This window comes from Polistes fuscatus, unplaced genomic scaffold (assembly GCF_010416935.1).
Source record: "Polistes fuscatus isolate 324 unplaced genomic scaffold, CU_Pfus_HIC Scaffold11, whole genome shotgun sequence".
In the NCBI taxonomy this organism is placed as follows: domain Eukaryota; kingdom Metazoa; phylum Arthropoda; class Insecta; order Hymenoptera; family Vespidae; genus Polistes; species Polistes fuscatus.
The window spans coordinates 3900865-3917650 of NW_025113009.1; the positions used below are offsets into that span (position 1 = coordinate 3900865).

A 16786-nucleotide genomic window follows, 5' to 3' on the forward strand; every position below is an offset into this window, starting at 1 on the left:
GAATAAGAAAAGAGAGAGAGAGACAGAGAGAAAAATAGAGAAATATAAACGTTAGGTACTCTGAAACGTACGTAACGCGTTACGATAACGCATGTAAAGCTTTACGGGCAGAGCAAAACGGCGGGAGTATTCATTTCCGAAGTGGTAGCTGAGTTTAACGAACATATGCGTTAATCGACATCTCTCATCGGCGTTTCGAATTGTTTCTGGTGTGGCTTCGGAACACGACTTGCCCAGACGCGTTTTGCTAGCGCTTTTCTCTTCCGATTCGACGTTGTGTGAAACTCGAACGCGTCCGGAGAGGAGGAGGAGGCTGCTGCTTGCTGCTGCTACTGCTCGGACAGTAGTGAAATTCGATAGTCGAGCGAATGCAAACTCTCGATTCCTCTTTCTCTCTCTCTCTTTCTCTCTAATTCATTCTCGATCACTCTCTTGCATTCGCCTACTCTCTTTTCCTCCAACCCTCCCACCCCACCCCATCCCTTCCCCCTTCTTCATACGATCCCTATTTTGCATACTGCGTTCTCTTCGAACAAACAAAAGAACGTCTATACGCAGCATTATACACGCCCTTGGTAAGCAAAGGGCTGACTGACTGGATCGTTGGTTGGTTGGTTGGTTGGTTGGTTGGTTGGTCGACTGACTGGCTAGCTGGCTGGCTGCCTGGCTGCTGGTGGCTAGTTAAAACCCCTCGATGTATATCCAGCCCGTTGAGTTGGTTCGTTCGTTCGTTCGTTCCTGGCACGCTCGGATGCAAGAACTTTTCGATGTGCTTGCCTATACCTTCGATATACTTCTATATAGTTGGTACATGTATAATATATTATATATGTATATGTTGTCATATGACGGCTGTTAATTGCGAGCACACAAAGGAGTGTCTACTGGCTGACGTCACGACACTTGCTCTTTCTTTTTTATCTATTACATACATAACTACTTGCTGCTATTTATAATGATGGATGATACGTACACTCATTCCTCATTAGAAGAAATTGCCCCGGATGAGGGAGGGTTGTACCTTTAATTTTGTCAATGACGCGTGTAAAATTATACGTCCTGTAATGAATAATAACGAAACGATTATGAACAGAGGAATACAAGGGGTTCTTACGATATCGTAGCATTTAGTTTATAATCCTAAAATCATTTCAAAACGGTAATTGAAAAAAATTCGGGATCATATTGAAATAGAATACGAGTCCGAAAAATAATTTCATCGTAAATTTGTCCGCGAAGAAACGTTTATCAAAGCGACTCCTTATTTTCTTTTCTATATTTTATTTGTAATTTCTTCGTTAATTCGTTTTAGGTATATTTTGATGCTTTCATCGTTTAATTACCCTTTTTCTGGTTATGGCAACACACGTTTTGACTCTAACGTATGGCACCTGGTGTATACATCGAAATTGAATATTCTTGGTAACAGTTATTGCGCACGCAGATCGGCAATAAAGTGCTGGGAACGTTTCGTTCGTTTCCACACCCCTTGTGTGCATTCGGTCAATGGGAAAATAGAAAGAGAAAGAGTGAGAGAGAGAGAGAGAGAGAGAGAGAGAAGGGTGACGGCAAAAAGGGAGAACGTCTGCCGCCCACAAATATGATACCAATATCAATATCCGTTTACGACACACGACATTGGATGGCGCCAATGTCCCAGCTTTAACGTTCTTCCTACGTACTATTATTTTATATGGATAGTGTATATTCATGAACACGTGTTTTTTCGCATATCTAACTGGTTACGCTATAGTATTATAAACGAAGAAATACGATATACATGAGAAACAATCTTATCAAAATAATTCTATAAACGTACTGAACAAGACAGATTTATTGTAGTCATCTAATATCGTAACAAAAGGAAACGAACTCACATTTATGTGGGATAGTTTATCGATAGAAAATAATAGAAAAATAGAGAAATAAAGTCTACCGAGAAGGAGAATGGTGAAATTATTGTAAAATGATTCGTAGCGGAAGAGTGAAACCGTTTGCTCGTTCGTGCGCAACGACGACGATGTTTCTCGAATGGGAAGGGATGAAAATAGGAAAAATCGAGAAAAAGAATATACTTGGGTACGATCTTTCGGACGAATCTGTTCGAGGATGGAAGAAGAAGATTTTGTAGAATTGCAGTGACTTTAAGCGTACTGAAGGATACGATGACGATATAGACGTAGACTAGGACGAGGATGAGGTAGTTGGCAGGGTAAGAAAAGGGGGGTAAGAAAGTATTAGAAAAGGAAGGAAGGAAGGAAGGAAGGTAGGAAGAAGAAACGCAAGTTGGATGAGAAAGAAAAGGAAAGGGATGGAAAAAGAAGGGAAGGGAAGGAAAGAGTCAGGCAAGCAAGCATCGAATGCCTGGAGGGATGGTAGGCTGGATTCAATTACTTGGAGAACAATACTACCTTGCCGTCATTGTTCGTTCAACCACTCGGTCGAGTTTTCTTCTCTCGTTTGGGAGACTCTTAGTGTACCGCACCACCACCACGACCACCACCATCACCACTACTTTCGCTGCTCCTGTTGTTGCTGCTGTTATCCCCTGTCCCGTTACTCCACGATATTTTGTTTGTCGCCATAACACATCGACGAAGACAACGACGACTACGACAACGATGAAGAAGAGGAAAAAGAAGAAGAAGAAAACTTTTCCGACAAGCTTCCTTCTTCAACGCATACTTGTACAAGGACCTTGGCAATTTCCTCGCAAGAATCATCGCTACGAGTTCCCTTTTGTGTACTCTAAGCCACGTGTCACCTGCACGATCCAAACGAGAGGGAACCGTACCCCAAAATGTCTCTTCCTTTCTATACAAATGCGTAGCCACTACTGACTCCTCCTCCTCCTCCTCTTTCTCTTATTCCTGTCTTTAACTCGACTACAACCAACCCACCGACGAAATTATTTCTCTCCGTTTCTCTCCTTTATTTTTAATTTCATATATAAAGTTTGTTTCATATTAAAAAAATAACTCCTTACCTTTTCCGAAATCGAGGATATTTAAACTTTCTCGTTGAATGAATATCCGGTTGGGGCATTGGTACTCTCTCTGGTAGTTGTAACAGTAGTAGTAGTAGTAGCTATGTGTACTTACCTACCTCGAAAGACCAAAGTTCCGAACGAAATGTTGTTTACTTTATGTCAATTCAGCCAAAATATGGAGCTGATTACCGAGAGCAGAATAACGCTGGGCAACATTACCTGCGACGAGACGGCAGCGGCAGCAGCAGCCGCTCGGTTCGCGCCCATAATTTCTGCATAATTTGCAGTGCCGCTCTATTTGCAAGTCACTCTAGTGGCGCTTACAGAACTCTCTCTTCCTCTCTCTTCCTCTCTCTCTCTTTTTCTGTTTTACCTTTCATCCTACGAACTCTTAAAACCAAGCACATTTCCGCAATGTTCTCGTTTTCCCTCTCCCCCCCCTCTTTCTCTTTCGCTATCTCTCTTTTTCTCTTTCTCTTTTTCTTTTTCTCTCTTGCAAACGTAGCCACCGTGACGAATTTTTAATGAATTTTTAACTATTCAATTTTTAGCCGCGAACTCGTCTTTCCGCTCCGATATAACTTTCAGGAGCCCGTGCGGCGGGACTCCGCGTGGATTTGGAGATGAAGTTGAAAAGTGAGCGTCGCGAAATGAGAGATAGAAGGAGTTGGAGAGGAGTCAGAGGGAAGGGTAGGAAGGAAGGAAAGGAAGAGAGGAATGGAAAGTGAAGACGAGTTTTCATTGGATAGCTAGATGACGAGCGAACGTGAGTACTGAGAAAGAGAAACGGAGTAAAAGAAATAGAAAGGGAAGAAAGAAGTGAGTAATGAATAATTAAAAAGAAGATTCGTCTTTCCTGCGACCGAAGAAGCATTTTAAACGATACGAAAATCGAATTCGCAATTTATTCTTGAATTATAATCGTTCCGCGGATTCGTTCTTATTTCGTATCTTCATTGGTTTTTATTCGTTTTCTCGAAAAGGATCGTTCCGTAAATAAATTTGCGATTTCAAGAAAAGGGCGTTGTCGTTGTCGTTCATTCGTTCGTTGTCGAAGAATTTATGTATGCATATATATATGTCGATTGGTTTTCTCTAAATTTATGGTTGTGTTGTCCGGTACGATTTACCCGGTGTAATACTTCCGTTCTCGTTTTAAACCATGCTGAGTTTCGGTTATTTCGAAATTTTAGTAGTAGGCGAATGTTCCTCGTTCGTTGTCCTCTTCTTTCATCTCCGTCTTCTCCTCATCTCCTCTCCTTGTCTTTCTTTTTTATCGTCTTGGTCGTTGTCGTCGTAGTCGTACGCTTTTGAAATCGGCGCGTGTTTTCGATGCTCGTAAAATACGCTCATCAAAATCGTGTCATTCTCGTACACCACGTTTCTTTCTTTAACCTAGCAAGTAAGCAAGCCAGCTAGCTAGCTAGCTAACATCTTTTAGTAATCTAACGTTGAACAAACGGCGCGACGTTTGTTATTTCTGTATTGGACTGAGTTCAAAATTTTCGAACGAAAAACGATCCCCCTGTACTATAGTCGTGACTAAATACGACAACGAGTTGGAGATATCAAATTGATAGTTAGCTTATTATAGTATTATAGGTATATGTATTTATCTATCTCGAATGGCTAATATTTAACTATTATTATATATATATATGTTCTGATAAAAATGCACTAACGATTTTTTGATCTTTTTTAATGAGAAAATTGGAAAATTATTTTATCGAATTTATTTCATAAAAACCATCAACGATAGCATGTAAAATTATTGAAAAATAAAACATACTTTTTCGAAACTTGATTTTTCCCCATTAAATAATTCACTCAGATTATCCTAAATGTTAGTGACTTTTGATTGAACATAGACGATATTGTAGTTGATATCGTTCAACAGATTTTCATCTACAAATTTGTCTAGTAATTTATTTAACTCGTCCGCAACCAGAAACCGCATTAATGGATTTTTTTTTTAACTCTTTTTTTGAGTCGAGTCTACCAAAAATCAGGAATGATCTTTTGCCACAAAATATACCTATCACGTTCTCTCTCTTTCTCTCTCTCTCTCTCTCAATGTTTGTCAAAAATATTGCCTGGTTTTGATCGAATATTTTTGTTTCCCTAGTAGATCCATGTACGCGCTACCGCGTTCTCGTATTGGTCGATGTTACCATCTACCTACCCGCAGCACGGGTAAACATTTAGCCACGATTTTCCCGTCGAGCCACTTTTTAAGAGCATTGTAAACACGCGGTTATTTTAAATTTGATTTAATACGATAAAAGCTCTCGACTATACATAACTCTCGTAACTATCGCTTTTGGTCAACCTAATGGACGAGAAAATCCGTTTTTGTTCATTTCTCCACGTATATACAGGAGGTACACACACACACATATATATACTCAGATATATATAGCAAATTTTACGAAGAAATTTCGTTAGGAAAAATAATACCGAAACATTCATCGGTCGTCACGTACCAAAAGCAGCAGCAGCAGCAGCAACAACCGCCGCTTGTTGGTGTTATCTCTCAGTGTTAACAGTGATATCCCGAACGAAATTTTTTCCCTATTTTTCTTTCGACGGGGGACAGAAAACATCGTTGAAAGTTCGTGGCAGGAAAGTCGCTGGCTACGACCACCCACCCACCACCACCACTAACCAACACCAAGTCACGATATCATATTTCCAATTAAATTTCTACCCAGTACACGCCGGCTGGTGGTGTTGCTGTTGTTGTCGTTAGTTGCGTTTCACGCAAAGCTCATATATTTTAAATGTTGAATTCGCGCGACCGATATCAGCTAGCTAGCTAGCTAGCTAGTAACAACACGACAACGTTTTCTGCAGTTGGTGGTGGCAGCAGCCGGCAAAACGAGCACATCGTGGCCACCGCCGACGGTGTTCTTAGATAAGAAACCGCAAAAAAAGGAAAAAGAAAAAGAAAAAAAAAAATGTAGAAATGAGAAATGCTAATGGCATTCCATTCTCACCGCTATCATCTTTCCCGGACGCGGGTTGGAAGGAAAAGAAAAAAGAAGAGAAGGATAGAGAAAAAAGGAAAAACGGAGGATCGAAGGTTCGGTGGTCGTCGTGTTTGCGCGTTCGTAAGCTCGACCCTCCTCCCCTCCCGTTTTACCATTGGTGCACACACAGTCACCACAAGTATTGAGGTATTTTATGCAAGGACTCCCGCTGATATCGTTCATTCTGAATATTTTATGCGACGCGTAGAAAATAAAACGAGCTATACCGTACGTACCAACCCGGTACACACCCTTTCTCTTCTCACTCTTTCACTCTCTCTCTTTCTCTCTCTTTCTCTCTTTCTTTCTTTCTTTCTTTCTTTCTTTCTCTATTCGTCCTTATCCCCATTTCAGAGATCCCTACAATTTGGGGATAACGTTACGGGACTCTCCTCCGTGTTCTTTGGATCAATTCTGTTGTCTTTATTCGTTCAGACATTTGTTTTTATACAATCCCCTTATTATAAATCCTTTTCACGAAATACTTTCTTCTTCTTCTTCTTCTTCTTCTTATTCTTATTCCCTATCCCTCGATACACTCCTCTTTTGATATTTTTTTTTTTTCTACAATCGTTTTATACGTCGCTTGTAAACCGATGATCGTCATTTATTGCAAGAAAAGAAAAGAAAAAAAAAAAATATAAAAAGACGAAGAAAAGATCGGGTGGGGTATAAGGGGATTGTTCGATATTTTAGAAAGAGTGTATAGAAACGAAGTAATAAAGTCTGTTGAAGGTATAGCATAGGCGTTTAAACGTTAAGACGTTTCCCACCTCTACTCGACTTAGCCGAAAGTCACGAGCTTTCGAGCGGAATACCCTGTATGAAGTATTTTAGAACAGAACGGGATGAGAGAGAGAGAGAGAGAAACGGCGGAAAGACAATGCACTGGATACGAACTAATTGCCGGATTCTCCTACCGTCTAGTGGACCGGGAAGATTAACTGCACAGCCACCCTCTCTCATTGTTCTCCTTTACCCCTCGTACTCTACTCTCTCTACTATCTCTTTCTCTTTCTCTTTCTCTACCGTTTTCTATCTCTTTCTTTCTCTCGTTAAGTTCGCACAAGCGCGTTAAACTTGTGCGAGAAAGGGGAAAACTCGATAAAGAGAAAGAGAAAGATAGATGATATAAATTAGTCGGCTTCGGATCTTCTTACTCGCATTACCCTCAACGCTAACCCGATAAATATATATATATGATTTTAACAGCACGATTTTCTACTCTCTTCGATGTTCGACCTATCTAAACATTTATCTTTTTTTTCTTCTTTCTTTTAACATCATTATAGTAGTAGTAGTAGTATCTATTTGTAATTTTTGCAGGTATGCACGAAACATATCGACCGATACGATATTTTTAACTTTATCTTTAACGTGTATAATTAAAAGTCAAGTAATTAAAAAGGAATGTTAATGTTAAACATTTATCTATTTTATTTCTTTTTGTTTTTTTTCTTTTTTTTCTTTTTTTGTATTATTAAAATAACGATAGTAGCAGTAGCTAGAGAACAGCGTATACTTTTTTATTCATTTTGCAAATGTGTCCGCGTATCGATCGATGCAATATCTTTTTCTCCAATTTTTTTTCCTACCATCTAACGTGGCGTATACACTTAGGAGTCAGCAATTGGAAAGGAATGTTAATGGAAAAGTTGACTTTAGTTCTAAAAACATATCGAGTTGGAACGTCGATTAAAAGGACGACGCACGATAAGAGAGAGAGAGGGAGAGAGAGAGAGAGTCACGTAGCTTGTATTTTTCTCTCTGTCTCTCTCGTCGCACCATAGGGAAGGTGATAAGAATCTAGGAAAAGAGAAAAAAAGAAAAAAAGGAGACAGAAATATATAAAATAGTATTGCATAGAGAGTAGAAGAGAAGGTGGATAAGGAAGGAGGAGGGGCAGTGTTAGTGTTGGTGGTGGTGGTGGTGGTGGTGTTGGTGGTGTTGGTTGGGCAGCTCTCTCACCGCAGGCGATAATCGTGATAAAACAAAAATGGACAATCCTGGCCGCAAACTCGGTGGTAGTACGTCGGACGTTGCTTGCACCGCAAGGGGTTACCTTGTTAAATGCTACAGGGCAAAACGACTTACGCCCGTTTAATCTTGAACGCGAATTCTGCGGTATCTCGCAAGGGGCTGTAATTCAGCCAGACCCACGGACGGTTGGCTCTCTTTCTCTCTCTCTCTATCTCTCTCCCTCCTTCCCTCCGCGTACCTCTCGGCCACCCGCACCTTTACCGACATAAAGGATGAAATGAAGCCGAAATACCACGCCCTCTTCTTTCTCTTATTTGCAAAGTACGCGAGCGCCTTTACAAGCATCGTATCTTCGTCGTTGCACCATCGCCTTCGACGTTAACTTCGAGTACCGTAAATTCCGCCACCCCCTTTTTATCCTTCTCTTTTTCTAAATATCTTCCCCTCTCTTTATTTCTATCTTTCTTTCTCTTATACTATTCGACTGACTCTCGTTTTCAAGCACGCCGGCATCACACTACCCTACCGCCGGTAAAGCGGCAAAGAATTCAGCCGTTATTGAATCAATATTGTGCAAACCTATCAGCGGGCCACCCACACCGGCATATCTCTTTTCCTTTTCTTCCTACGTTCTTCTTCTCCCTCGCAAACCGATCTACGGAGTCCGATATGCCGGCAGAGGAAAGTATTGTCTACTTTACTGGATCCTCTTCCTCCCTCTCTCTCTCTCTCTCTCTCTGTTTCTGTCTTTCATTCTTCTCTTCCGCCCTCCTTCCTACCTCGTTATCGATCCGCGAGTAAATATTGAACGTCGGCGAAGACGAGAAGTAAAGTGGAAAAAGTGTTCGCCGTTGGGAGAGCATTGCTATCCCAGAGTACGAGAAAGAGAATGAGAGAGGAAGAGAGGAAAAAGGGAGAAGGACGAGCAAGAAAGGGAAGCAAGACGAGAAGAGATAGGGTACGGAGCACGTTTTAACGGGTACAGAGTACGACGAGGGTGCACTTTCTCTCTCTCTCTCTCTTTCATTCTCTCTTTCTCCCCTTCTCTTTTTTTCTTTCTTTCTCTTTTTTTCTTTCTTTTTCTCGTACTCGTTCTCTTGAATGCAGATAGATTTAATGGCGCAGTGTTTGGGAAGTGCAGTCGGCCTGTGCGATGGCCCGAGAACACTTAAAGTCAATTAAAGAGAATCTCTTTTCATCCTTTCGAGTGTTTGTATCAGTAACTGTGTTTGGCGAAACGATGAAATCCTTGCCTTTCGTGTAAATATTACGCGATAATTCAATCGGAAGATACTCCTCTGTCTGTCTTCTTTTCCCCGTTTTACCGGTCAGAGTCTATATCATCGATTAGATGAAACCTTGCTTTAGAAAATCATCTGGCTGTGTGTGTTTGTGTTTCTTTTTTCGTCGATCTAATTGTATTTACGGTTTTACTTTGCTTTTTATTCCGTTTTCTTTGTTTGTTTGTTTTTTTTTCTTATATTTACTATTAAAATTTGTCTCGAATCGAATAAAAGGAAAAAGTTAGAGGGTTTTAAAAAATTATCCGATACCGATAAGAATAATAATAAAAACAAAATAATATTATACATATCTAATATTATTCAAAGATACACGTAAGTCAATCGTGTATCCAATTGTTACACTCATTTACCGCTAATTATAATAAATCAACTCCCATTATCGTTTATTTAATTAAACGTATACGATAACAATGTTGATAATAACTTTCGACTAAAGATAAACGTTCGTTCAGATAACGATATATTTTAATGAATTGACGAGGAAAAAATCAATCAATCGTGCGAAGCGGAGAGAGGGGATAGATTAAAGTAATAATGTTTTGTTTTCGCTTGCGATAATCCAATCGTGTAAAATTTCAAGCAACTCGTGTTACTCAAAACAGCTTCTCGACGTCCATAAATTTTGAGTAACGATCTCGTAATACGTACGCCTTCTATGTACTCACGTACCTTGCTTGTTTGCATACCCACAGAGAGCTAGCAACGAGCTAGTGGCAAGCTGAAGGGATGACCGTGGATGAGAAAGAGAGAATGAGAGAGAGAGAGAGAAAGAGAGGAGGGAAAGGAGAGAAAATAGGCACTCGAAAAAGTAAAAATCGTGATGAGCCAATTTAAACGATTCGCGTTCGACACGAACGAGTTGATTTTTCGCTCGACCTGAAACTTCCAGCCGCGTGAACTTCCTCCTCCTCCCCCTAGCCCCGGAACCGAGACCCGACATTTTTCCACTCGACAAAAATCATCCCTGTTATTTTTTTCGTTTTTTCTTTTTTTTTTCTCTCTTTTCCCCTCTCTTTTACTTCGTTTTTCCTTTCCTTTTTTCTACCCCTTTTCGTTTATCTTCCTTTTTTTTTTTGGAGGGGGGTTTTCTTTTTTTGTTTTTTGGTTGCGATGTTACGGACTTTATGTTCTCTTTCTCTCTCATACGTACGCAGATGTGTTCTTTTTCATTTATCATTCGCACTCGACTAGTCTTTTTTTTCTTCTTTTTTTTTTCTTTTTTCTTTGTTCTTTTTGTTTTTTTTTTTTTTTTTTTCTTTTTTTCGGTGATACGTCAGGGGTGTACTTTAGCAGCGCGTATTTATTCTCGCAGATATTTCATCGTATTCCTATCACGTTTCGAAGCACATCAACGATCATTCGACGTTTGACCAATCTGATCGTATTATTTTGAACTTACCAGAGGTAGAAAGGAATGGAATAGATATACGCGTTCGTACGAATCGTATATATATTTATATATTTATATAAATACATATATCGTTTACGAGAAATGACAAGCTATTTGCACGATCTGCATTTTGTCCGGTACTCGATCAAACAGAATTTATACGTTTGATTCAGTGATATTTTGGCGAGGCGGGTGATACGCGGAGAAATCTGGAAGCGTAATATTGGTCGGTATTATCGTAATAACATTGTAAACGTTTTCGCGTTATCATCCCCCGGCGTGCAACGGTTAATACGTCGAGATTAATCTTTCCTTCCAATTTTTCGTTGTTTTTTTATTTTCGTGCGTGCAACGAGAGAAAGGAACGAGAAAAAAGAAAAAAAAATAACCAAACAGAGGAAAAAAATCCCTCAAAAAAGAAGAAAAAAAAAAGAGGATAGACGTACAGAGCTGTAAATCGTCCGCAATACGACGAAGATAAAAAGTTTTTTTTTTTGTTTCCATCGATATCGGACTTGGTGATAAAAATATCGATAGATCACGAATATTCTCTCTGTTTTTTTTTTTTTCTTTTTCTTTTTCTCTTTTCATTTTGATTAATGTACTCGGACCATTCTATAAAACGATACGAAAATTGCAATAATTTATTAAACGATTCAATCAACTCTGATGATCCTCATTTAACACGAATTGTATTTTTTATTTTTTTTTTTTATTTTTGATATATGTACTTAGATGTTTTTAGATTTCGTTTAACACGAAATGTTCGATGATACGACATAGACGTAATAAAAAAACCATTCGATTGCCCTTTCTCTCTCTCTCTCTCTCTCTATCTATCTATCTCTCTTCATATATTTCTTTTTGAGTACGTAGAAAGAAAAAAAAGGTAAAGGGCGAGGCTTATTCGCGTATCGTCGTCCCTCGTCCCTCGTCCTCGTCCTAGTAGTCGTCGTCGTCTCGTCGCGGGGAAAATGTTTTTCGTGTATAAGAGCAACGTAGGTTGTCCCGTGGGTAACATCGTGGCTGTGACACGAGCGAATATACCGCAAATACTTTTCGAAATACGTCGCGTAGTAGTCCGTAGTACGTAGTCGTCGTACGTTCTTTATCGTTTCTTTCCTTTATATTTTTTTCTTCTCGCATTTTCCCCTGGTTCCTCCTCTAACTCCTTCTTCTCTACCATCATCCATCCGTACCGTTTCTTATTCCCGTTTCACCAGTCCTCCTCCCCGTTTTCCGCGTTTTCTCCGGCACCAAGAAAAATTTTATTCCTACGAATACTCTAACCCACATTACATATACATATACAATACTTATACAGGTAGTTGTAGTTAAGGTTGCTAGGTAGAATAGCATACGTATATACTAACAACGACGTATAGTAGATACGAAGAATGGTGGAAACCGTTTCGTATCCGCGATACGTAGTCACGATCTCATTTTCGTGGAAGAAACGTGGTGGCAACCTTCAAGACGGGGACGATTTTGTTAAGGTTCTTCCGCAACGTCGATCGTAGAATAGAAACTCTTTTTCTTTTTTTCTTTCTTTCTTTCTTTCTTTCTTTCTTGTGCATCACCGACACAAACGCAATGTTCCTCCTCGTTTTCGTCGTCTTCCTTCGTTTCTTTTCGTTCGTTCGTTCGTTCGTTCGTTGTTCGTTGTTCGGTCGAGAATCGAAGCACGTTTCGATTCGGCCGTTACGTGACTTCGATGTGTAGTGCTCTACAAAACTGGAACTTCCTTCTCTTCTTTCTCTTCCTTCTCTTATTCTTTTTCTTCTTCTTCTTCTTCTTCCGCCGAAAAGCTTTTCGTTTTACGTGCGCGCGTGAGTCTAATAAACCAACATAAAAATTGTACTTTAGTTCGTGACGCACTCCCTGGTAACACCGAGTCCCCCATTGGTTAGAACGACATAGAAGAAGAAGAAGAAGAAGAAGAGGACGACGATGACTCCCAACAACGACCAAGTCCCAGGAACAACTTTTCCCAAAAGCTTTCGAGTATTACGAAAGCTTTCGGAATAACCCTCTCTCTCTCTTTCTCTTTTACCGTACGAACAACTCTCTTTGCGTTAAGAGAAACACAGAAAGAGAGAGAGAGAGAGAATAGTCAAGAAAGAGTCTAGGAGTATGTAAATCGAGTTTTCTCATCGTGTAATTCCTTACTCGAAACAATCCTTGAAAGTATACACGTTTCCTTTAATATTCGATAGATCCTCCTCGTCTTCCTTCCAATTCGTTAAATCATATATTTAATAATAATAATAATAATAATAATAATAATAATAATAAAAGACCTTTTTCTGAAATGTTCTTGCAACGATCGTATCGTTTCGATCGTAAGATCAAAAATATAAAGAATATCTTGAAAATGATATTTCCTTTAATAGAAATATCCTTGACATTCTTCGAATATTCGTATTATTGAATATCCTTTAAGAGAAAAGGGAAAAAAAAAATGTATAACACTAGTCTTACGACATTGTAGCTTTTTTCATTTCGTAAGGAAACTTCGATGGAAGAAAAGACCGGTTGTTAAAATTCCAGAAGAACTTGCTACGACGAAATAGAGTTGTATTTCGTTCGTTCGTACCAGCAGAAAACGGTGTTTACCACCAGCAGGTGTACAATGCGTTTCTATATTGGTAGGAGTATAGGAGTAAAATAAGGTTGTGTGGGTGGAGTTAGAGGGTGGTGTTGGGGTGGTAAAAGAGAGGGAGAGGGAGTGGGAGGGAGGAGGGTGTCAGAATTGAAGCACGTTTCGGCTGCAGCGGTACGTGACGACTATACTACTCTGCCTTTGGTCGAATCCACGACGAAATACGAGACGAGCAGGGGTACAAATCAACCGAAACGTATTCATATTTTATGCCTCTCCTCTACTACTACTACTACTTTCTCTTTTTATTTTTCTTACCGGTACCACCTACATACCATCACGAAAAACTTTTCTACCCTATTTCTAAGATCACCCCACCCCTCCCTCCCCATTACTAAGTCTTCGTACCAACAACGCCTTATGAGTTTTTATGTTTTTTCCTTCCATGATGCGTGAATCTAATAAAGGTTTGAAAACTTAACGAATGTCCTTTTTCTTACTTCTTCGCGAACGACCTTAGGGGTCGTTGGGCTTAAATATTTTTTATGCGTCTATGCGTATGCATGATGTATTATACGTCGGTCATAAAAAAGTCACGGATATATATGTCTACGTATTGAATGTCGTTAAAGTAATTAGATTACTGTAGATTCCCGACTAAAGAAAAAAAGCAACCTGAAAATGAAAAATGTTATAAATCATTTTCGTTGAAAAATCTTGATTTAATGAGTCACTTCGATTTTCATCCCTTTCGTATTTCAGATAATATTGGACCGTCCTATGATTTATGAAAATGAACAAGAGATGTATGTAAAGTAAAAGATGGGTTATAGCGATTACATGAAATCGACGATTATAAAGTATAATTTTATTGCGTATCATAGTTTACGAGAATATCAGTTTCTATGGTACTTAAAAGATCGAAAATATAATAAAAATATATTGCGAAATGAAGAGAACGAAGATATAAATCTATTACTCGATCTGTTTTCTATATCTATCTCTTGATATCGAATCAAATGTTTCTCGAATTTCGTGCGCTCGGATAGTTTCCAAAGCGATAACGAAAAATAAGAGGAAAGAGAGAGAGAGAGAGAGAAAGAGAGAGAGAGTAAGAAAAGGATATAAGGATACATTTGGATTGTTTGTTTTGCGAGGAGGAGAAGGAATAAGATGAAAAAGAATAAGAAGAAGAAGTAGCCAGTTCGCTGTCGTCTTTCTTCTATTCTCTTTTCTACTCTTTGGTTTCGTAAGACCAAACACACTCACACAATCTCAAAGAATGAGAAAGAGAGAGAGAGAGAGAGAGAGAGAACAGGAAAGTTCTATCAATTCTATTGAACGTCTGTATTAGTTTCCTCGGCACGGAGAAGTTTGGTATCCCAACGGTAATGACGCGTCTTCTCGATACCATATGGCGCCATAACACGTTGCAATCGAGGGTTAAGAGGATAGACGTCCCTTAAGATTTCAATATAGCTTCGATCGAGACATCGTTTATCACGAATCCTTCCTAGAAATATCCTTTTTTTCCTTATTTGTCCTTTTTTTCTTTATTTTTTTTTTTTTTTTTTTTTTTTAATATTTTTATCTCGTTCGAAAAGCAAGAAGATGCGCACACACACACACACATACATATATACGTTTCGTTCGCTTGCATTTCGTCTGCAGTTTGTCTTCCTTAAACGATTTTGATCACAAAACTTCGTCCTTCGTTTTGTGCATCATTTTTCTATCTCTCTTTCTTTTTCTTTTTCTTTTTCTTTTTTTATTCGACTTATCGTCTCTTTCCCGTTTTTCGAAAGGAACGTTTATGCGGAGGAGAAATAGATTCAACGATGAAAACTACTCGAAATCGTCGAAGTCTCGAGAACGCTATTGCGCCCGGCCTGTGTCGAAAAAGCTTCGGAAAGAGAGAGAAAGAGAGAGAGAAAGAAAGAAAGAAAAAGAGAAAGAACGAAAGTAGAAGGAGGAGGGAACAGCTCGCCCGGCTATTAGACGGCGTTGCTAGATACCGCAAAACTTTCGGAAACTTATGAAACTGGAATTGGGTTCGAGTAGAACGGCGGAAGAGCCAACGACTGGCATGTCCTACATCTTGTCCTCCTCCCCTCCCCCACCCTCCCTCGGTCCTCACTTACCCTCTATTTCTCTCTCGATACCATCATATCTCTCATCATTTCCTTCTTTTCTCTCTATTTCTCTTTCTCTTTTTTTTTTCTTTCCCTTTCTCTTCCAGTTTCGGTTCTACGCCAGGAAGAGGTAGAAAAGAAAAAGAAAAAGAAAAAGAAAAAGAAAAAGAAAAAGAAAAAAAAATAGAAAAACTCGGAGTGACGGGTTACACGAAACGTATTAGAGTCTGGGACACGTTCTCAAATTGCCGGCAAGTTTCTACAAGCTATAGACGTTGCTACTGAAAATCCTCCCTCTCGCGTTTGCTGCTTCGCACACAGAGGGTGGTCCGGTGGTGGTGTGGTGGTAGTAGTTGTAGCGAGTAGTACTAGTCTTGTCACAGAGTTAGAAAAAGACGAATAGAGGGAGAGAGAGACAGAGAGAGTAAGAGAGAGACTTGAGTTCCGTCGTTGACGAAATTGAGTCATCAAAAAAGTTGAGCGATCGTGCTTTGAATTCCTTCCTCGTTTCTCTTCCGCGCGTTACCTCCTTTACTTCCCCTCGTCCTTTACCATCTCTCTCTCTCTCTCTCTCTCTTTCTCTCTCTCTATCTCTCTCTTCACGTCGGTATTAATTTACGACCAAGCGCGAGGAGAGAATAATTCTTGCGACCATTCGGAATGATCTTTTCTTTTTTCCATCCTTCCTTCCTTCCTTCCTTCCTTCCTCTATCTTCTTTTTTCTTCTTATAAACCACCCAACCAAACCTCAACACCCCTTAGTAGTAGACCCCATCGAGCGCAACTTCTTTTCTCACTTTATTCGAACGAACTCCAAGAGTAATATTCTTCGAACTTTGACTACTACAATTATAATATCTCCCCCACCCCTTTCAAAGAATTGGAACTATCCCTTGGTATTTCATCTCGTAACCGTATACGTGTGTATTTCGCGCGCGTGCGCACAGTCTAGCCTCGCAAAAGGCACGCGAGTGACAATCCTATTAGCGAGTAGGCAGCCGGCGAAATAGCTTTCGAGATAATAAAGCGAGGGTGGGTTTTGCTGCGGGGATGCTGCCTGCCTGCCTGCCTGTCCCCGGAACGCTACCGGTACGATCCTCCACTTCTTCTCCGGTCCTTGTCCTTGTCTTTGTCTGTTCTCTTCTCTCCTATCTTCTGTCCCTCTTCTGATGCTCTTACACCAGCATCAACCGACATCACCGACATTGCTCCAACCAACTGACAGCAACGCGACGTCACCGTCGTTTTCTCCTTCTCGGCAAAGCCACCAACCCTGAACGAGAACCACCAACGCTGAAATGGAAATGAATTTACTTTATTACTTCGTTCGCCGAACGTCGTCCTTCTATCTGCCGAAGTT

At 39.9% G+C, this 16786-nt stretch overlaps 1 long non-coding RNA gene across 1 annotated transcript; it reads left to right on the plus strand.

The window, feature by feature from the left end:
- The first annotated feature begins 3491 nt into the window (after positions 1 to 3491).
- On the plus strand, positions 3492 to 12614 carry LOC122526440. Its single transcript, XR_006306060.1, has 2 exons — positions 3492 to 3755; positions 12559 to 12614. It is a non-coding gene; the product is annotated as an uncharacterized LOC122526440 (long non-coding RNA).
- Positions 12615 to 16786: the final 4172 nt, after the last annotated feature.